At 40.6% G+C, this 22,688-nt stretch overlaps 1 protein-coding gene and 1 long non-coding RNA gene across 8 annotated transcripts in view; one reads left to right on the top strand and one right to left on the bottom strand.

Annotated features, from left to right (window-relative positions):
• Positions 1-22,688, bottom strand: part of LOC111254102 (uncharacterized) — a 93,957-nt gene that overhangs the window by 38,820 nt on the left and 32,449 nt on the right. The window contains exon 2 of one of the 7 annotated variants that reach the window (XM_086974394.1): positions 909-1,031. The exons of the other annotated variants lie outside the window; for them this stretch is intronic. The gene's annotated coding sequence lies outside the window, so the exon portion shown is untranslated. The remainder of the gene's footprint in view (positions 1-908; positions 1,032-22,688) is intronic. 7 annotated transcript variants of the gene reach the window in all.
• On the top strand, positions 11,645-17,516 carry LOC147754519 (uncharacterized). The gene is made up of 2 exons (XR_015317576.1): positions 11,645-12,183; positions 16,493-17,516. It is a non-coding gene; the product is annotated as an uncharacterized LOC147754519 (long non-coding RNA).

Genomic DNA, 22,688 nt, shown 5'->3' with positions numbered 1-22,688 from the left:
CAACTTTAATATTTAAAAACCTTCTGATAGATACCACTAATCCTAATGCTGACCTTTTTCATCAATTTAGGTTATCTAAAATCAGTGTTTAGATGTTTGTTCTCTGCTCAGTATTTACATTAAAAAATAAAGTTTATGACAACCCAGTAGATGTGACTTCGTACATTAATCAAGCACAAATCGTCGATAACTACGTCATGCTTTCTAGTTTAGTTCCTAGCAAGATAAATAGTACATTGCGTTAGCAATTTGCGAGGACCGAAATTTTCTTTTATGATATGTTAGCTTGTTGGCCTAATGTATGGTTTCCAAATTTACGACAATTAATCTCGACGGCACAAAACAACCTAGCTTAATTGCGCCTTATCCCTGCTGCACACTAACTGCCTTTTTAATATTGAATATTTAAAGTGCGACCGAGGCAGATATTCTGGCACGTCATGAGGTTTTCGTCCTTTGCTCGACCCTGCATCTACTTGCGCCCTTATTCCCTCTTTCAGTATGGATGTGGGATCTTCCCAGCAACTATACCCACTATACTACTCTTCACGCTATACTAGGGGGCATCTTAGCCCAACGTGTACCGTTTCTATCTTTTTTTCCCTACTGAGGTCGCTTCTCGTATATTATATATACACATAAAACGTGTAGAGAATCATAAGATTCTACAAGTTCTAGTCACCTAGCCCCCGTCAAAAAGAGTGGTACGAAGTGCTGCACGGGATCAAAAAGGCACTCCGCAAGCAGGTTACAAGCTAATTGATGCAAGCCTACGATGACGGAGTGGAGATAGAGCAAGAAGAAGGCATAAATACAGAACTATGCTGTCAAGCCCTTTTCGTCTGCTCCTAGGTCTGCTGGAAAGTCGGTTGTGAGTCAAAAACTGCTTCCCAGTTTCTCATACTTACACCAGCCGCCTGCAGAATTATGGCCTGGCTTCCAACTGATGTCACAAGGAAACCGTCAGAACCCACCAAACGTTCACTGCTCTCAAGCTATCCGAGCAAAACTGAGTCGACAGCCGTGTTTGCCTGGGGATATTACGCATTTAGTATATCTACCTGCTTTTCCGTTCCAACAAAAAAAAAAAACGCTAACGCACAAAGCGAATGGGAGAGCAGCCCAGAAATCGAACGAAGGATACATCACACCATATTTGCGGTAGCAAGATGAGTATAAAATTACGTGTTTAAATATAATGTCCTCATTTGACAGGCAAGGCCTGTTGGAACGTTATATTGAACATGTTTCGATAAAGATTCGTAAGTGACATCATTAAATTCAGAGTCTGGGTTCATTAGTCGAGCTTACAAATTCCGTGAGTCGCCCAGCTATTTTACATAAGTGCATATCTATGCTTGCAATTCCTATAATTAGTCCTCTAAAACAGCAGAACTGTTACATTCTGAGTGCAGCGTAGCTTTTAGTATACATTCAGGTTCGCTATAAAGCACTTACACAACTTTGACGTTTAGGATGACACTGTCGATAGCAGAACTACATATGAAATTTTATTTCTTTCATTTCGCACGCAATACAAATACTAAATGCTATTTACTCCATAGGCGTTGGATATATATATATATATATATATCCAACGCCGTAACCCATTTAAACAAGGAAATGTATCGAAATTGTAAAAAATAAACATCGGTTTAAATAACATATCTACTCTGTGTGAGATCTCCTTTTGTCATTATATAATTACCCAGTTTAAGAACAAATTTAATAACGTCACGATTTCCCTCAAAATTGACATCTCTGGTTAAATTTTCCGCCAGGCTATAATATGTTAACCGACCCGGTTTAGGACGGGCTTACCATTTGCAGTCGATCCTATTATAATGCTAACAACTAACACAATGCTCTTAACACAAAGTACAACGAAAAACAGCTTCGGAAGCGTTGATCAATTCAATTCCCCAAAACGTGCATGGACAATGAGTGGAGATGAAGTATGTACATGCGGAGCTGGTTCTCTCTATTGTTTCGAGTCTACAGTGTATACTTATTTTAGCTAATGAACGCAATGGACAGATCTACTGTGGGTAGGACCATGGCCGACATTTATCTGTGATCAAACGACGCGTTACATTATATCGACTCGTCACCTAGTTACGAGTCTTCGTATTTAATGGTACACTGTGTACAAAAAATGCTATCTCCAAATGTAGTATTGTGTTTAAAAACTTACGCTATCGTTATGTACGTACATTGCAAATATGCGGTAGCTAGCCCTGGACGAAGCTAAGGGCGAAAGTAGCCTCCAATTCTGTTATTGCCGGTGCCTTCCTGCATCTTTATAAATATTCTACGATAACGACAGCAGCTGCATCAACAACGTCGACGGCTAGCAACACCTATGCTTTTATGTATCGGAACTCAGGGCTCAAGCAGTGATACTGCTTTTGCGGGCTCCTACACCTGGTAGTGCTTTAACCATCTGTTCGGCTACGTCTAACGACCAGTAGCCGCTCGAATCATAGAATACGAACCTAGCACACGGTCGAGGGTCCGAAAGTAGATAGAGATGAAAGTGAGCTAACCAGAATAAGAAGTGGAGGGTATTTGAGCTCTTCTTTCTTCCTTTGACGATAAGGAAAGCAGCTGGAAGAGTCGACATGATAGCTGAAGGAAGAAAAGGGGCTCAGAAAAGCGCACGAAGGTGATCAGCAACTGAATGCGAAGGCCCCCGAACAATGCGATGGGTAACCAAAGACAGGAAGGAAGATCAGCTGCAGCCAACAACGAACAGCTAAGAGGAGCACCGATATCGGCAGCGTTCTTAGCAGCTTTGCCTGGGCAGCCTGTTATTCGAATACAGATATGTTAGGCCGTTTGCTCGAGGGTCTGCTGGCAGGTAACACTGCTGAGGACAGACACCTCCGGTGTACAGTCTCTCAAGCTACATCGGCGTGATCCAGGCTATGTGTGCCAGGCCTTTCTCAGATCCTCGGGGAGAATGCTTGGTAAAAGGTTATGGGATCGCAACGTCTTCGTCCTTTGCTGTCCCTCTTGCGCGGTTTTTTGCGGCTTCATTTTCTATTTGCACCGCAGGAAGTACCTTCATTTTGACACGAAGAGGATTCAAAGAAGCTCCAACCGTGATCGACCTACAGCTCACTTGCGGTTGCTTTGGTTCTACGCAGCATCGATGTGAATGACGTACTCCGTCAAGCATGTCTTTGGGAAAGTTAGCCTTCATCCTGCCAGGAGATAGACACTTTTTCTGCGTCTGCCGCCTTATCTGTCTGTTTCTATGAGCTTGCTATTTTTGTTTGACCTCGTCACACCACAATGCTTTGTCTGGCTGGACAACACTATGTCATGACAGAACATCTGATAAAAGTAGGTTTAGCTGCTAACTACTTTCCCACTAGATTCAGCCGCACATATTAGCTAAGCTGTTCATCATGTAGATTCCATATAGAAAAATTACTATATTTCGTACTGAACGTAAGTACGGCATCGAATACAGGTAGACTAGTACCATTTTCTGTTTCTTTTTAAAGTAAATTTTTATTAAAAATTTAGAATAAAAGAGCTGACGTTTATTATATTCAATTATACAAATTATCCTGGAGCCCTTCCATACTTTCTTATTTTTATTTTCTTACTTATTTTCCTTGTAGGAATCATCGTCCTCTTCTAATTTGCAATTACTATACAGACGATCGCGTATTTCTTATTTTTATTTACGATTGTGTTTTGAAGTTGAGACAGTTCATTTACTAAATGCCGTTACGATAACACACGCCTACATCAAACCAGCCTGCGTCTGTAAGCATGTTTTTACATCTCATTTTTTACATGTTGAAGTTAACCGGTTTAAATTATATACTCTGTACGAAATTTTCAGATGTTTTCGTTTAGAGTCAGATAATCGGATCTGTGTCACTTTCATAAAGATCGTTTTCCTTGGGCTAAATCAAACGTGTTTTACCTTAGTTAAGTCAGTTACATTTCTCCAAAGTTGACTAGCATTTTTTATATAATAAACTAATAAAAAAATTAGTGCATAAGTACTAGAAAAATAGCACGAATGTATCTGAACACGCATTGTTACACGCATGCTATAACAAGTTTAAGACGACTTACTTGTACTAAACCTGAAATCGTTAAGTCAGTTTTAGATAAGTTACAGGTTCGGGCAGGGTACTTGATGTAATATTAGAGTTTTTAAATACACTTGCTGTATATCAATTATTTTTAGTCTTATTATGGGAAATTAGTTATCACCGCTTTTAATAAAGCTATCACAGCCTTATGTGCTACCTCAGGGTAACTAACTCCTTCTTATCTGTTAAATTCATATCTGTAATGCTATTCCAACTCACCGTAAGCGCAGCTATGAATATTTATAGCTTAGAGGCATGAATACGCTAACGTAGGTAAGTTTAGGCTGTTAGGCAAGGCTCCAACCAAGCATATACCTACTTAAGTATAAATTCCTATGTAACAAACTTATCGGATCTCATCAACTTGTAGCCGTAATATGGGCTTATCCATGTCTGAGTATTGCATGATATTAGTACGTTGCCGCTATAACTCTGAGTCTAAACCTGAAGACAAAAAGTTGTCTGAATTCGCTGATGAGTAAGACCAATTCTGAATGCCAAACTATTTTCCTATCCCTCTAATTGAATAGCTTCTGGTGTGGTTTCATACACGAGTAACCTTACATCAAACAATAATCCTTTTGAATAACTGACGTAAGCAAACACTTCCCCTCTAGAAAGGCGAAAATCGCCCAAAGCTTCGTGGTTATATCGTGTATATATATATATATATATATATATATATATATATATATATATATATATATACACGATTTTAAACAGTAATTTTTTTCAAATCATGGCTTATCTTAAAATTTCCGTGGACCAACTTCTCGCAATAGCGTTATCGCACTCAGATTCGATCGTAGTCAACGAACGTAACGCTTGTTTAGTAGTGGAACAACGCCTAACTTTTCTAATCCTACTTTCTAATGCCGCTAGAACCCTACTATTGCGTAAAATGCATTCATAAGTTATTCGTTAATGCAACCCATGACTCATGAAGTGACCGCAGCCAAACTAGACGGGGCTGTGTAATTGTCAATGTGGCATCAGCCTCAGCATCAAAATGTCCTCCTACAGGGTGTACTCTTCCTGTTGCATTCGTCTCTCCCTATGAAAGCATACTGGTTACAATGCCCTGAGGGCAACTCATCATGGATAGATACAGAGGTCCGCACAGGCGCAAGTACCCTTACCATTTTGCGAGTACTGGTTTAAGCCACATCTATATAAAAAAAAACACCCCAAACGTTTGCTCGGCTTTTAAAAGCTGCGCGTTTGCCAGCAGTAGTGATATTTACAAAAAGCCCGAACTCGTGTTTTCTCCACAATTTCACCGATTGTTTCGATGTTTTACCGAATGGCATATTTGAATTGAGTGTTATATCTACGACTATATTGACGTTTATGTGAAGACACCGATCTGTATGCGAACGTCAAGATTTTACAGTTTATTATTATTATTATTTTATTCGGATAAATAGCGTTTTTAGTGACCTTGTCGTAATAATGCTGATAAATAAAGTGTAACGAACATTACTTAGAAAATCCCTCGTCGTGTGTTTAGGACCCTAACAAACTACCCGATGATAAAGTCATTATCGTAACTTGTATAAGTTGCTGAGCTTATATGCATATGAAGAACGATTCCATGCGCAGAGAAGTTATCAGAATGGTTTCTTATATTCAGTGACCATGCACATAGTGGTGTTGCGTACAATATATTACTAACAATATGTAACGATATATTACGTGCGTTACTCAATTTTACAACAACTTTAACTTAAACCTTTATATATACATATATCTTTAGGAGCCATATTATTTATCGATCGTACCCTGGACATACATAGCACCAATGATGTTCTTGATGCCGTTCATAACTTCTAGTTGTTCCTATGGCCTTGATTGAGGCACTAAAGGAGGACACAACACGCGATACTGCCCTAGCTACTACTGTTACTATCGTCCTATCGGTAGAGTTTTTCATGGGTCAGGTCGAAGCGAAATCTACGAACACTGCTACTCCTGTGCGTTTTAGCAGACTGCTCACTGGTCCAATGCAGCTTTAATGCGCTTATGGCTGCTAGTCACCGAAATGAAAACATTTTGTGCGATCTCACTCGTAGGAGACTGAACCTGGCGTTATCATTCATCTCTACGGCCTGCCTTCGCCAGAGAGCGGCTTGCGTCTCGTATCTCATGCATGTCGTTCTTTGAGAGGTTGTGATGGGTGGGCAAGCAGAGGCCCAGCGCTTCGAATTTTGATGCCCTTCCCGCACCCATCCTATCTCAAACTTCTCCACCCCTCGACTGTGTCACGCCCGACTTATGCACCGTCACGCTGCCAAACAGACAACGACACAGACGGAGGGATATGCAAGCATAAACACATAGAGAAATTAAAAAAGAAAATGCCAATTCCAACAGCATGAGGTGATGCCAGACAGAGCGTCGTGTCACTTATATTGCCTCACCCACTCATTTACTCAGTGGCATCCAGCTTTGACAGGCTAAAGGTAAGAACCGTACACACAGATAGTTTCTTCCTTACAGTTCGTTGTTTTTTGCTTAGCCTCAGTCTGTCTCGATCTCAACTTCGTTTTCTCTCCCTTCTTTTCCCGCCATCGTCTATCATCTCAGCCGACTGATACTCGTCAGATTTATCTACGAAATAGGATAGATCTAGTTGAACGCCCGTCAGGTAAATGCAGCGCTATATAGTGAACGAACCACGAAAGTAGGGTGCTGGACTGTTGTCTTCAATTACGTCTCAACTACGTTAAAGGGCAATCGTAGCTTGTCTGACCTAAATATGCATGTACAATATTCTGGCAAAACAAAGCCTAGGCGCGGCGCTGAATAAAATTTAGAATTTACTTAGAGAATTCGCAGCCTGTTCTTCACTCTAGTTATACTCGCATCAAATTAATATTATATTGCAATTATGTGCTTACTGCTCGACTGATAGGACATTTGAGACCCTTGGTCCTTATACGTGTTTTTCGTCTAATTGTTTCGCCTTTTTTAATGTCCTTTTCGAATGATTTAATTTAGCTAAAATAATATAATAAACACATAAAAAAATATGTGCATGTATTTGTTGCTGTGCTTGAACGCCACCATTTCCACCAACGTAAATACAAAACCATTCATAAATTGCAACTATTTTGACTTTTACAAAAATGATCGACAACGAGAAAAAACAGTAGACAAGCAATTGATTCGAGTTTGGACAAGCACTCTTTTATGTCCCACTTCTCATCAAAAATCATTCATCACTTGTGGGATAAATAGGACGCTAATACGTCTACATCTTGCAATCATTCTAGTGGATCTCTAACCTAGCCTATGACCGAACCTGCGCAAACGGCTCTTCGACAATTTCCTTAACCTTCAAAATGGCTGTAATTATATCATTCGTACTGGCAAGACATCGTCATGTCATTGAACTACGCTGACAAGCGAAAACCAAACAAATGCGTAGCGCCAAGCTCTGTCAGAGCTCCTAGCTGAACGGCATAGCAGCACGCGAGGTTAAGCGTCCGCCAGTTCATGCGCTTTGCTTAGGCTTACTTCACCTGTCCGTGTTGTCCTGCGCGCTAGCCACGTACAGAGATGCACTGACTGATGTCTGCTGGCCTAACGGCCGCGAACGGGAAGTGCCGATTCGCAGAAACTCCGAGAGCGCTTACCGCAGCACAGATGGCAATGGGTGGCGGAAGGTCGCGTGAGCAGCTGCACGAGCACCACTTTCAGACGATGCGAGCACCGTTAAATATGCTAAGTCGACTTTTGAGCTGGTACGCTTGTATGCTCAAAGCTGTTCCAATAGGCGTAGTTTCCTGGCTTGTCCATCCGCCCATTTCCTCTCGCTTCGGGCTGACTTTGTTTCGTTCGAAGTTCTGGGCACCGACGTTACCTTCTACTCTGTTAAGAGAGGTTTTATTTTGTCCATGCCTAAGGTATTTTGCGTATATATCTTTGCGTGTGTGAGAGATGTTACCGGTGATAGAGAAGTCTGGTTTATGTTGCTGCTCTGATCGTACGACGGCCGTCTATCGTTGTTTTTGCTGAACTAATGACTCTGAACTGATACATGGCCATCAGAAACGATGCGAAAGCGAGAGAGAGTGAATCAAAGAAAAACGCCAGTGGAGGAATTGTTTATTTGAAGATGAGTTGCAGTTCTGGAGTTCTAAAGTTCAATAAAATAAAGAACAGAACAACACGTCATATTCTAAATTTATCACTAAAAGAAAGAAAGGCAAAGTAAAACATTTAAAAATTGAACTGAATAAACAAACTCGTGTGTATGATTGCAGGATACATAATTTAACATATCACATCCGTAAGCCATTGCTTCCTATATCCGAACTAGCTACAATGATGACTATAATTGATCGTTGACTCTTTTACTATGTGACTAAGTATTATATAATAATCGATGTCAATCGGTAGCGGGGTTATGTATCCGTTGATTATACGTACCTCATTTGTATAGTACATTTTCACAGCTGGCAAAGGCTAACAAGAGATGTGATGCCGTCAAGCAAATCGATCAATTTAGCTGCCCATTGGACACCATTATGCAAGCTCGGATACTACAAAGCTACAGGAGTGTGTTATATATGTATATGTATATATATATATATATAGACTTGCTCTAATTACAACCACACAGAAAATATGCGGAGGCATATAGCACTTCTCGGACTGATCTATCCGACGCTGATGAACGTGTCTGTCGAACCGGAAGCAAAAGAAGACCCACTTGCTATTAAGCCCCAAAACATTAGATCGCCCGACGGGTAGTATCTCTGATGGCATACTCTGCCACCCTCGAATTGAAACGACTGATGCATTTTTGTCGACCTCTTGGATCCCGTTAAAGGACGCTGTCTGCAGCATTAGAGCCCGTGTAGGTTCTAGGAAGCAGCGGTTTGTTGATTCCAGAGACCAACTTTGCTGTAGTTTGTATGTGGCCGCCGCCCCTTAATTTTGAATTTATGAGACATAAACTTATAGAATATTGTTAAAAAGCTAATTCTTAGAGCTAGGCATGTAGTTATTCCTGGGCTGCGTGAAGTACACACGCAGCAAGGTTTTTCATATGGGACCCACTTAATGCGCCAATCCTTGCGGGGGGGGGAGGGGGGTGTATATTATGTATATTATGTATGTATATTATGAGCTTGTATATTATGGGATGAAACTTCTCTGGATATATATGTAGCGTAGCGCTGAGATTATGCTGTATCTTTGATGCTAATCTAACATAATCAAACATTTGGAAATTTCTGAAAGTTTTATAATCACGATGTGAAATAGGCAACTGAATGTAGAAATTCTAGTTTTTAGTATTTCAGCTGTATTCTTTGTTAGTTTACTTGTTACTAGGTGATTCTTTTCTAGGTATCCCTTTATGACGATGTCCTATTTGGCTGAAAGGTAGGCTATCAAAAATAAACCTAGCTAATCCAATATCGTCATTGGATAATCTAGAGTTGTACCAGTGTACGCTTATGACGGAACAGCTCGTACTGTAGAATGGACCTTAAATCGTTGTGCATTACTGCTTGTATACAACATCACGCAGTCGCACGTGAATCAGACGGCTCATCCACAAACATATGGAGGTTATATACTGAATCCGAACCTGTACAGAACCTTATAAACTTTAGCTTCGGTATGTTTTTTTTTTACTTCTGCGCCTTCTACTATTCGTCCAAGAAGTGTGGATATCGTCGGCGCCCAACCATTCGCTTGCAACCAACCTCTCGAAGTGTATATCAGTTTAAAGTTTTCATAAATTTTCTGAACGTCTGCCTAGTTACGGTATTATTCAAAATTAAAGCGAAAGCAAGAAGGAACTAGAAGGGTACCGTTAACTTCCTAGCCCATGTAGAAATTGAATTTTAATTATAAATTATATCGTTCTATAATACATAACAAATGTCAAAAAGCCCACACATATAGTTAGAAGACGTTATTCTTATGTAAAGCGTCCCTTTTTTTAGCTGTTAGAATTAATTGTAAAACAGTGCTTTTATTTAGCTGTTAAGCTGACATACGAACCAAAATAGTATTAAAACAAATACCAAACTAACGTCGGGGCAAGCAAGGATGTCAGTTTAGTGGGTACTGCAGAAAGGACGTGTCCCTCACTGTTGTGGCAAATACGATGATATGAAGCTAGGTGGCTGTCGTCAAGATTTACAAAATAATCTTTTAAAAAAAGCTGACATACGTATATCAAGTGGACGTCATTCTAATTTTCTCCTTCAATGTATTGTGTAGTATATACCGTTCGGTCGCAGGACATGTAACGATGTGCAAGCATCCAGACAAACATTGAAGTTTAGACTAAACTAAGTTCAGTCTAGATTAGACTGAACTTCGTTCATAAAAAAACACAAGGATCCAGCTGTTAACCCGTTGGGTATAAGACCCCTGTCGCCAGCTGTTAGCCACGCATTACATCATCAAGGCAGGCAAGCTGTAAGTGATGTACGTGCTTGCAAGGATAGTTGAATTTATCCTGACGTCGTATGGAGATCGGACCTAACATACTACTATTCTACTACATATTTCTATCTAGAAACATAACTTAGTCCGTTTCCGTGAAAGACAAACGAAAGTTCATACGAGAATATTATAAATGCCCACACAAAATTTGTTTTCTTCCCACAACCTTGTTCGATCGGAGTTGAATTTTTACCACCGCTTTTCTATTTTCGCAGAACTAGCCACTTTAGAACCGACCGCCTGTCCGCTCGTATGTGATGCGTGTATATTGGCATACTTTGGTAATGAAGAAAACCTATTACGAGTCAGACTGAAATGTTCGGTCGGTCATCTCAGTTCCAGTTTTGTCGAGTGTTAGAATAAATAGCTATTTGTGGGTACGGTGCTTTTCGCTAGACCTTCTTCAGCTGCCATCTCACGCTGCTGTACCTGCTTTCTTAGCCTACTAAAACACTGCAGCAGTGTTCGATCACCGTCGTTTGACTTATCATGAAGCCACACACAAGACACCAGTGGCTTATTTGTCAAGACTCAGCCGCATACCCTCGATAACCGCTTGGTAATCGAATCTGCTACTAGAGAGTGAAATGTATTCACAGAAAAATAAGACCTTATTTATATCGGACAACGAAGGCAAAAAAACGAGTGAACGATTTTGCTTTGGTTGCAGACTAGCGATCAACAAAGAAACATCTGTCGGTCTTATTCGTCTGGTTTATCACGTTTATATGATAAACAACCCGTCCCGTTAGGGGGTCGCTTACTTGGACCTGGCTTTCTCTTAGACTAGAATAAATTAAATTGATGAAGCTAAAAAAATAGATCCTGGTGGTTCACGATAGAAGAGCATACTCACTTGCATGCATCTGTATTTGTGTTCGCGTCCTACTGTCTCGCTATAAGGGCAAGTAAGCCACTATATCACTTAAGTATCAAGGAAAAACTCTTACGTGTCGTTTCTATGACAGCGTACAGCTGATCTATATATTAAGGGCTCCAGTCAATATAAAAGCACATGCCCTCAGCACTTGGCGACCGAACACTGACTTGTAAGGAAGAAGCATCGCTATTGCAAAAGATTTCCATTACAAAACACTATAAGATATTAAATAAATGAATTAGTTCTTACGTTTCGGTTAAATGGTAAATAGAGATGATCCATAATCCTGAGTGACTACAAATGACACATTGGTTTTCTATAGAGCGTCAGTCCTATTGCTGGGATATAGTAAGGTTTAGGTATGTATATATATGGAAACCTATAAGCGTTCCCCTAGCTTATGTTTGCTTCCTTCATGACACCAGAAGCATTATTCAACCACTGACGTGCCTAGGACTTCCATACCATACTATATACGCGTATCTACAGACCGTTTAGGTTAACATCTGAGGTTTAATCTGTCTGTGTAGTTGTTGTATACGTTAACTCAAAAAACGGCACTTGTTTCTGTAACCATCCTGCATCATAGCTCTGACATCTGTGCAGAACTTTTGTTCAAATCAAAATGTTTGTAACAAACTTCTAAGAACTAGGTGTTGAACTTCCAAGCTGTCCTTAGACTTCCTTAGTTCGATATGAAGAATATCTACCTCGGTAAGTAGAAGAAGCTAAAAGATTACAAGGAGTTTATTGCATATTACATTAATATTCGTAGAGTACTTATGATGTTTGTCTCATAACGTTGAATTGGCTTTGCGGCCATGTTATGGCCACCATGGGCTTCATCCTTTCGTCTGCCTTTTTTTGGGAGTTACGGCTGGCGACTGCTGCATGGACCGAAATATAATAGACTGAAGTTCGTTTCTCACCATCGACCCTCGAGCTCTTCTCTTCATTCTATCATTTTTATGTGTGTTAATGAAGAATGGACCGGATTCGTACTAGCTCACCTGGCTATTTGGTCTTTCCCTATTTCTCCATGGAAACCCAACCCACTTAGCTCCGTCGATCGCTGCTGTGCAACAGTTCTTGCCAGTGTTCAGCATTTGTAACTGAATTGCTTAGGCGATAATCTAAGACTGGACGCGTCGTCACGAATTCGTCATGTGCAGCTCGCTGCTGGGGCTTGTAAGGTCTTGCGGTAAGACTAGCCATATCAAAGTGCTCATATCCAAAACGCATTTAATTACTGTATTACGTATAAGCTAATTACCGATTGGAAGGTGTTACACGTGATGCTTATGTCGCGCATCGGACTCGTGCTGAGAATCTTTTTTGAATTCATTTTCATTTTATTTATGGCTGTTTAAACAGGAAACTTGTATCAAGTCGAACTTACTCGTTAGGGACTGACTATTGGATTGTTTGTATTACGCAGAAAGGTAAACTTAGGTCAAAGCAAAATACCCAGCCGCGGAATAACACAGAATCTAGGCCTAAGTGAAGGAGAAGTTGCAATAGGAGCGTTTATGCTAATTTTATACACACTGCGAGACTCACGAATGAACGAACGTACACTCCTCTACAGTCCCCAGTATGTGCTTATTCCTAATAGTATATATTATGTGTACCGGTTTATTATCAATTGCCTAGGGACGCTGGCGTTCTAGAGTAAATTGAGACGAGCATTCATTCATATGAAGTTCCTGATGAAGCATTTTGTCTTCGCTTAGACGAACCAACTACAAATAGAGATATTGTCTAACAGAACTTATTTATCCAGTGTCACCTTCCCGTAGAGTTGTTTGTAACAGATATGTTGCATACCATACCTTTGATTTGTCAGTACCTTATTGCTTTGATCAGTCAGGAGTATTTAGTGCACGGTTCCTCCTTAGACAGAGTCATGCGAACAATCGACATCTTTAAATCAAACAATGATTTATCGAGCAAACTCTATATAATTAGCGGCCCACGAACGTCTGCTTAAAGGAATGTGCTAAGCGGCCCAACAGCTTATTTCTAGCTGATGATTGAGCATTTCTTGATGTATAATAATGCCAAGAAAGAAAAAAAACTATACATGGGCATGGTTCATTCAAGATTTAGCAACAAATTAACCTCTAAAGTGATCTAGAAAACGTTCCAATTACTATAGTAGAACAATTGTTACTACATTAGTTAGACTGAACTACGCTGCCAAGATGTTGACACCTCATAAACTATACAGTTAACGCTGCTACGAGGAAACGCTAACAGTAGTGACTTTCTGTGCCGTATTCTGTATCGCACAGCCGTAGCTTTGATGGTCAAGTCTGTCATTAGACAATTATAGTCGAGTGCCTCTCCCGACTGGACAGAAAAATACCATTACCTACGTCTGTATGAGCGATAGGCTTAAACACGTACAAACATACATCACCAACACATAACGCATATACGTGTGTACGTGCGACGTGACCGACGATTTGTGAGAAACGTATATGATTGTGTTAGTGGGCACCCGAGGTCTGTTTGCATCTGATTGGTCGTTATGCCTTTACTTGTAAGGTCCCAGATCATGAGACGAAATATAGGCTTTTCATATACTATGGCGTACACTGCTTAAGAAGACCTATCGATAGATGATCATGTATCGGAAAATGTTTGCACAATCAGCTTGACCACATGAGTAAAGCGCAGGCCGTTCAATGACATTTGGAGCCCGTTACGCAAAAAGCCTGCTCAAGGTCATGGCGATTCGAACCGCTTACAGATCGTACACTCTACCCCCTAAATAGGTCAGCGTAAGTAGCGTTTGCCCTTCTGTTCATATTGTGTTATTTAGTTCGATGTAGAATTTTTTGAATAACTGGGCAATTCTTTTTCCTGCAGCTAGCGTATAACAAACATACACTCAATTATTTTTCTATTTTTGTCTTTTCTTACATATGCCCTCTAGCTAGAGGCAATTAATATAGATTCGCTTAGGCGTAACGGTTGCTGTTAATAGCATCCTATTCCTTCGTTCGGAGCTATGACTGCGCGGTAGCCTTGAGCGCCCTGGAGGCTGATTTGCGAAAAATTGACTTAGGCAAATTGCTGACTGGGGGGCTAGCACAGAACAACTTTTAAAGTGTGCCTCCTTTAGTGGCCTCTGTACAGTTTACGTACCACGTCTCAGGACATGACGAGGAATGACAAACACATGTTTGAATATGCTACAGCAAAATAATAAATGCACGCGAAAATGAAGCGTCGGAGGCTTCTTCATACACTCGAGTTAACTCAGTTTCGCATGAACGAGTGATCTGATTGCGGTGATTAAAACGTAATTAGGGAAAACATGCATTCGGCGTGCACCCCAACTCCAGAACAGTTCCAGCTCACATTATCACTAATCGGAATTGCAATGAAATGTAGTATGCCTCTGCTGCTTCATAGAGCCGGCTTGATTTTCGTTGAGCTAGCATATCGCGATTCATTGGCTGCGCCATTGATTCCTCAGATTATTGAACAACGGTCATAGAGCGCAGGACACTATTGCGCCTTGTCTCGTCAACGTTCAACGGACAAACATAATGGTGTTGTTTATATACACACATAAATTACGTATCGATGGCTTACGTTGAGCAAACGTCGGAATAGAGGAAGCAACTTAGATAGTTTTCCCATAAAGAGTAAATTGCTGAATTCTAATGTGTTTCAGCTCCTAGCCAGTAGTACACATGGGTACTGGGCGTAATTCCTGTTGGCTGCTATGATCTAAAGTACTCACTTCTTTTCGGGTACGACCTTGTTACGCCTCAGAGCGGTCTTCGATGCTCGTCAAAGACGGATGAAGATGGAGCGTCTTCTAACTTTCACCAAGGGCACCTTTCAGCAAAAAAACCTTATTTCTACTGGAAGTTATTGCTTGTTAGGTAAAAGTAACTGGCGAAGGTCTAGGCGTTTGTCACGCTTTGTTAACGGTCAATTAGTCGAAAATGCTATTAATATTGTACGCAACAGTTTTAAGTTACGAGTCTCAACTGCAAGAGAAGTAGCATTATTGACGAATAGTTATCGACAATGGTGCGTGCAAATGAGGCTTGTTTCAAGGGAAACAAACAAAAAGCAAGCTGCCAATAGAGCAGTTAAATCTTATATAATATAGATTATAGAGGACCGTTCAAGCACTGTTCACACGGTGGAAAGGCGGCTCGTCTGCATCACCAGTAAGTTTTTCGTTATATAGGTAGCGCATCAAGTTATACCTGATAATCTCAATGGAAATCCCAACAAGTAACCAGTAGCCTTCTAAGTTATCTAATTCGTTTAAATTTATAATTTTTAGCTAGCAATGTTGAAAAGTATTTTGTACATGCTTTTGACCCTCATTGGCTAAATTCATGTTCTGTTATTGTTCAACTGATAGTTTCATCCCGAGTATGTTTGTCTTCAGGATCAGCCCAGTAGTCATTATCCGCCAGACACTTCCAGGCTGATCTAATGTCACTATGTATGTAACAAACTGTCTGCACAATTGTATTTGTCGTTCCGCTTGCTGCACGCGATGACTGAATAACGTTCCATCGTTATGTTGCCTGGTTCGTACCACCGTTCAGCTGAATTACATTTATTTTACACGATTAGTCTTCCTAAGCCATTATTTTATCCTATGGACATTTTACTCTATAGCATTTAACTTCGATTTAGAGACATGTATCCTTGTAAATGGCGTCTGGATAAATGGTCAAAACCTTGTCCCTGTCCAGTTGTCTCCCAATGGTTATCTTGTTAAAGAATGCTTGCATGTATTAAAGCTACTGCGCTATTGAGATAAACATGCACGATATATTATAACAGGCCATGGCAAAATAATTTGTCATATTTTTTTTTTATACAGGTTCCACATAACGGGGTCATCGTTGAGACTTCCGTTGGATTGGTCTAATGCCTGTATATATAGATGTCTGCGTCTGTTGTATCATTCAAATGTTTGATTCAATGTCATCATCGAACTGTCGAGCGTTGAAAAGCTCAATAAAAGATTTTTTTTCAGCAAAAAAACATTTACCTTGAATGGCGGACTCAATCGAAATGTGCACAACGAAACCCCGAAGCAAATTTCGCCGTTTGGCATACGAATATGGAGAAAAGCCAAGGACGTCTACTGGATGTGAGCCCCCTTCGATCTCAGCTATATCAGCAACCTATTGAAATCGACTGCATCGATGAAAAAATGTATCACATAGCCCAATGGTACTGCTTGCACTTCAGCACAGCAATTTTTAAAACAATGCCGAAAATTAATTTCTAATGGAAGTATAGCTGGAAGCCAGCGCGGAATTAGAGAACGCAGTGATCTATAATATTTTAGTGGTCACAAAGCAATAACTAATCCAACAGTCGACGCTCAAAGTATTCTATAGTGGAATATGGGATCGGTCCACTATCTGAAATTACTCCAGTCAATAATATGATACGGTTTTTTTTCTTTTCGATTCTGCTGTTTTAATGGGAAAAGTACATATGAAATCAGAGCTTCATGAAGCGCTTTTCGTACTGAGAAGTACAGAGCTGTAACCTGTGCTCATGATATAGCGCGCAGGCTTGCCGAGTAAACGTCACTACCAGTTAAAATATATATATATATATATATATATGTGTGTGTGTTAGGACAAATAGACGTGTATTAAAGCCGGCTCAGAGGAATATCTGTTATAAGTTATATTAAAATACTTTGCGAGCAGAAAGGTTAAGTAGGCGAAAGACACATGTCGTGCCTTGGAAGCAGAATTAGAATAAAGAGCCAAGCCAGTGCCTACGAATCCTACATCTTTAATTTATGGGTATCTCCCAATTCGTTCCAGAAAAAAATTCTTTTAAGCCTATTGGCCTTTTTCGAAATTTCAAGACCTGTGAACGATACGTGGATCTATTCTCGAAATCATGAAATCGGCCCACGTCACTTACGGCTGTAGCGCAGACCACCCACAAAACCAGCCCTATGTTTTTAAATTTTCTGAATATAGGCTTCATCTATATGTGTTGTGGTGAAAATAAAAAAAATCGTTCCAAACAAATCTTTTTCATTTTGTTTTTCGGGAATAACCTTCCAGCAGAGCATGTGCCAAAGTGGTTCATCGGGTTGTCGACCCGCGTCGGAACACTCTCTAAGACACGATACATATCTAGATTCTTCAGTACAGTTATTAAGATAAAGCCATTTTGAAGCTTTGTTCGTTTTCACAATGGACAACCAGCACCAAAAACATACGGTAACGTATCCATTTCGTTTAGTATATAGAGGAACAGTATTGCGAGTCAGCAAAAACCCTAAAAAGTAAGTACTAATGCAGCGCGGCAAGTTTTTCTTTATTGTTGAGGTTTGATGGTGGCTATGGAATTTCTGCCGACACCTCCATCCTCAGCTGAGGCTCAAGATATTTTTTCTAATGTTTTATGCTGCTAATACAGCGGATTGAGCAGCTAGGTACGATCAGTACGAAATATGATTTCACGGGGATCACGCAGCTTGATCCCCGTTCCAGCACAAAAAATACTATTTATCAAGGGCCTAGTGCACATGCGCCTTGAAACTAAGCTGGGTGCTAGTAATTATTCCGTAAATGAAAATCGTTGCCCGTTGTTGAGCATTTTAGGGGTGGGCATATTGGCTTTTCTTCTAACGTATATATCTCGCCAGGTAAGTAGCTTATCGAATGGGTAACAGTGAGCGTCGAAACACCTTCAGGACTACGTAAGAAATAGATTGCATTGCTTCCCACATCCTTTGAATACGGATATATTAGTATTCATATATTCGTAGCATATTAGTAGTAAGGAGAAGTGTTTTCCGCGAAAATTTCGCTTCTAATAGAATAGACGGGTTGTACGAGATGATAAAACCAATTGTATAATAACAGTAGGCCACTCTATTTCCTATTTGATCATGGATTATATTGCACAATAAAATACTTCCGATTGGATTAATAGCTGTCGATTTTGGAGGAGAATAGAAACGGTAACTTTATCGTTGCTCAACTTCTATAGCAGCTCAACTTCCCATTTTGGCCTAGTAAACATAGAACCTCGGAAAGTTGTCAAGTTTTACTGTGAACAATTATGTATGTGATCTTCACTTGTCTATCAATGGATACTCCAAGAAAACATCCACTTCTTTTCTATTTAGGTTCTTAATGAAAGCATACATATACATGTCCCTTTAAGGTCATCAGACAGGATGGCTAAAATCAAATTGAACAAAAGCAGTTATTTAATATATTACTTCGCAACGCGACTTCGCTTGTCTATTCCGCCGTTCCTTCTCCATTTTCACGTCTCTCTATAGAAAGCTGTGCGCAGTGTTTGTTGCTGGTATGTCCTTGCGCCAAAGCGTCATTGTTGGCTAGCGTGAGTCGTGAGTGAGTGTTAAACGGTCTTTCTTCTGGGTCGCCACTTTACGCATGGCCCTGCATCCTATAAACATAAGTGGACCGGCTCACCATGTGTTTATATATAGTCGTTGTAACCGCATGATGCGTCTGTGTGGTTCCATAGTCGGCAATTGTGTGGCAAGACTGATCCACAGGTATCATACATATACGATAAGGTTCAGCCAAAATACGGCAATACACAGACACATGCACGGATCTATACGATCGTCGACACGGAGGAACGACGTTAAGAAATTTATCTGTAGAACTGTTAGAACATTAAATACGCACAAACATTGTCTTTATAAAAGAATAACTATCTAAAAATAAAAAGATCAATCAACTCATGAGTTGACGGAAACGTTCGCAATACATAGTTTGACAACACTGTCGACCCAGGTATGTAAGCTAAATTTGGACAAGTGTAAATTATATCTGTGTTTAGGTTGGAAAGATATGGAAAGATAAAGGAAGCGAGAGAAATCTGTGAAAATCGAAATTTGTCTAAATTTTCTTTATATCAGAACCCCCTTTCTCGCACTCTCGATTATGACTCAATTAACACATCGACGGCGTCGTATTGACAGACTATCTAGTAGTCTGTGAGCAATAATTTCCTATCGTGTCGTTTTTGGACGTGTTGTCTTTATCCTAATGGCTGTACCATGACTGCGGTTATTTCTGAGACGATTTTTTTTTCAGTACTCACACTACTGTTATACCTTCATAGCATTGAGAATGTCATTTGTTTCGCCTTTGACCCTGCATCACCCTTTCAGATGTGTGTCGAAAATCTACTGCTTGCCCAACACCTACTTGTGGGGTCATGACAGGTAATGTTCAAACTGTCTGAGTAAAAGAACACACTAGCAGGCCTAGATAGGACCTTACGGGCCGCACTTGTCAACCCCGCCATTGTTGTTATGGATGCGGACGTTGGCGACACCATTTCATTGCGTCTTCTGCTTCGCAGGACGTACCACGTGTGTACAGGGAGCCGTTTGAAAATTTATCATCAATACGTTTTAGCCCGTTTGTAGTTGCGTGTCAGCCAACAATGGCGACACAAACCTTTTTGTTGGAAGCTTTTCTGTTCGTTCGCTCTAAGAATGGGATGTGACATAGCGGATAAGCAGGCCGACCTGATTAGCAATAATCTTACTTATGCGTTCATCATTTAAGGTGCAGGGCAACTCTTCCTTGTAGAATCTGACATTTGCAAATACGTGGCGATGCTACTACCCGGTATGTTCAACGCTGTAGATGGTGCTTCTCTATTGAAAGAGTAACAGACTTGATCTATTAGAAACTGTTCGATAGGACCGGGTCATAAGGTAATTAACGTCTTTAAAAAAAAAACTCTTCACTTTACAGGTATATCTGTCCTTTTTTTACTCCATATGTTCACAACAACTAGAGTTGGAAAACAGCGCAGCTTGCTCATCGATGCTTTTTATATACCTTTCTGTTTCACACATGACGCTGTCGGTGTTTATTTTCGGCGCGGCATGAATCGTCACTAACGTGTTCTTAGGAGAAATCTCTAACGATAGCGCGAGGTCGAAGGACTGCACGCTGAGGCACAAATGAAGTGCTGACGCCCAAAGCTTCTAAAAGATTGATTTCCTTTGCTGAGTAGGTATATATTCGTATACGTCTTGGAGCCGTCTTGACTTCACTCGCAATCAAAGGAGCTCAGATTCGATTGATAAATATAACACATGCTTTCGCAACACAAAATGTTGGCCACATACGCTCTAACACAGGCGTACACGATCGCACACATATACAGATACAGTCGTAGTTAGGTGAGAACCACTACGGTATTCTATGTATCAGTGTCATGCATTCACTTATGTTTAGAAAAATCTCTAGGCAACTTAATATCAAAATAGCTATGAAATCCAATTATAAACATCGCGTTGACGCGTAGCCAGCCACACATTCATCTTCACGATAACTTCCGCTTTCATAGTCGGAGCTGATCGATGGTAAACAATGCAGGCGGCAAATAAAAAGAACCTGGCTGGCTCATGAATGGACGAATGAGCTTGAACGTTAGAAAAAATATAGCCCAACTTTTTTGCAGCTGTTTCCCCCTCATTCTTTTCTGAAAGGACTAGGCTAGGTAGGCCTCTGAGGTAGTCTGTGTTAAGAGCCCTGCAAGCTCAGAGTATTTCACTGCTATTAGGACCTCACTACTTCGGCTTTAGGTTATAGATAGACTCACGGCCAGTCGCATGTCGGTGCTAAAAACTGGTTTCGCTGCTAGCAGTTACGGCAGCAGCAGCGGGATTCTTGCAGCAGTTGTTTTGATGGAATTAAGCGCATCTTTATGTAGTAGCAGTAGTGAGCAGAAGGGAAAAAGAAAAACATTTCACCCAAGACTAAACAAGCTACACTGGTGTCTCTGGTGTCTGGCTGTTCTCTACAAACCCTGTAACATCCAACGGTACGTTGAACCGCATCAGCTATAGTCGCCTGGCGCTGGTGGCGTTCAGATGACCAGGACTAACTAAAGTGAGAAACCAGGGTAGGCACCCACTTTTGTGCTGTTAGTGCGGCTGCTGTTACATCCGTTAATGAAAGTGATTGTAGCCAAAAATAAGCTATAGTACCTCTCAGCCACGTATTCGTATGCGAACATATAAGATCACGGAAAAGGTGTCGTATGCCTGAAAAGTAAGATCAGCCAGACGTGTGAGGGCAACGTATAAGGTCACCCTCCCACTGTTCTGCCTCGTGAAAAGATACTTTCCTTAGCGCTACGCGCAGTTCGGGTTGGATCCTTTAGGTCTCTATTAGACTTTAGGATCAGACACTGTCTCCATAACGTACGCGAGCATCCATACACTTTGCACCTTCTCCAGCCTGAACTCAGGTAATGAACGTTGTCGTCCCCTTCTGTTTCTTCTTCTTCTTTGTTTTGTGCTTTGTTGAAGCCAACAATGACGTAATGGACTCGCTACTCCTCCTTTAAACGAAACGAAAGATGGTAGGCCTAATTAGTGGCCTCCGTAAGCCTTGGTTACGGTACACTTTTTTTGCTACTGCCTTTTTTGTTCAGTTAGCTGCACCTTATTTTGTTTCATTTTGGCTGCATCCTTCTCTTTGTTTGTTCTTGATGTTTTTCCTCTGATGCCCTGCTATTCGGAGTCCGCCTCGCTGTTCCGATGGCTACCTGCTTGTTGTTTCACCATAGATGTGCCCGATAGACCCACAAGGACTAATTACACCTTTTTTTTCTACTACAACTCCACTTCTTAGCTGTAATAGCACAGTGTGTAATGTGTTGGATCGGTCGTAAGAACCGACGTATAAAGCGGCAAAGCGGCAGGTGGACAGGCAGATACTGACCCCTCTAATAGTATGTTGGCACTACTATCTGCCTCTGCCAGCATCGTCACATCAACCGCTGGATGTTCACGTCCGAATGGACTTTACCTCTGGTAACTGCGACACTAATCGCAATAGTGTTCGCATCAGATTTGGCAGGTTTAACAGAAGAAGAGGGGAAAGTGTGCTACGAAAAAGTGGGCCTGTAGGCTCCGAGCCCCCATCCTTTTTATAGCTCTGGCACTTGAGTAACTACAAGGCAACCACCTGTTATGACCGTTCCAATAACTATAATAATGTCTACTGTGCTCATTAAAATTTTATATAGGATAGTATGAAAGATATATCAAAGTTATACTAAGTTGGATAATTAAAACCACTCTATATTTTGCGGTTGATTTTTTTGACGGATACAAACTGTCCAATTATTAAAACACTTTTTCATTCAAACTATCCGATGACTTTTAGTTCAACTTATATATA

This window comes from Varroa destructor, unplaced genomic scaffold (genome assembly GCF_002443255.2).
Source record: "Varroa destructor unplaced genomic scaffold, Vdes_3.0 BEIS01000007.1, whole genome shotgun sequence".
Lineage (NCBI taxonomy): Eukaryota > Metazoa > Arthropoda > Arachnida > Mesostigmata > Varroidae > Varroa > Varroa destructor.
This window is presented reverse-complemented; position numbering and strand designations above follow the sequence as displayed.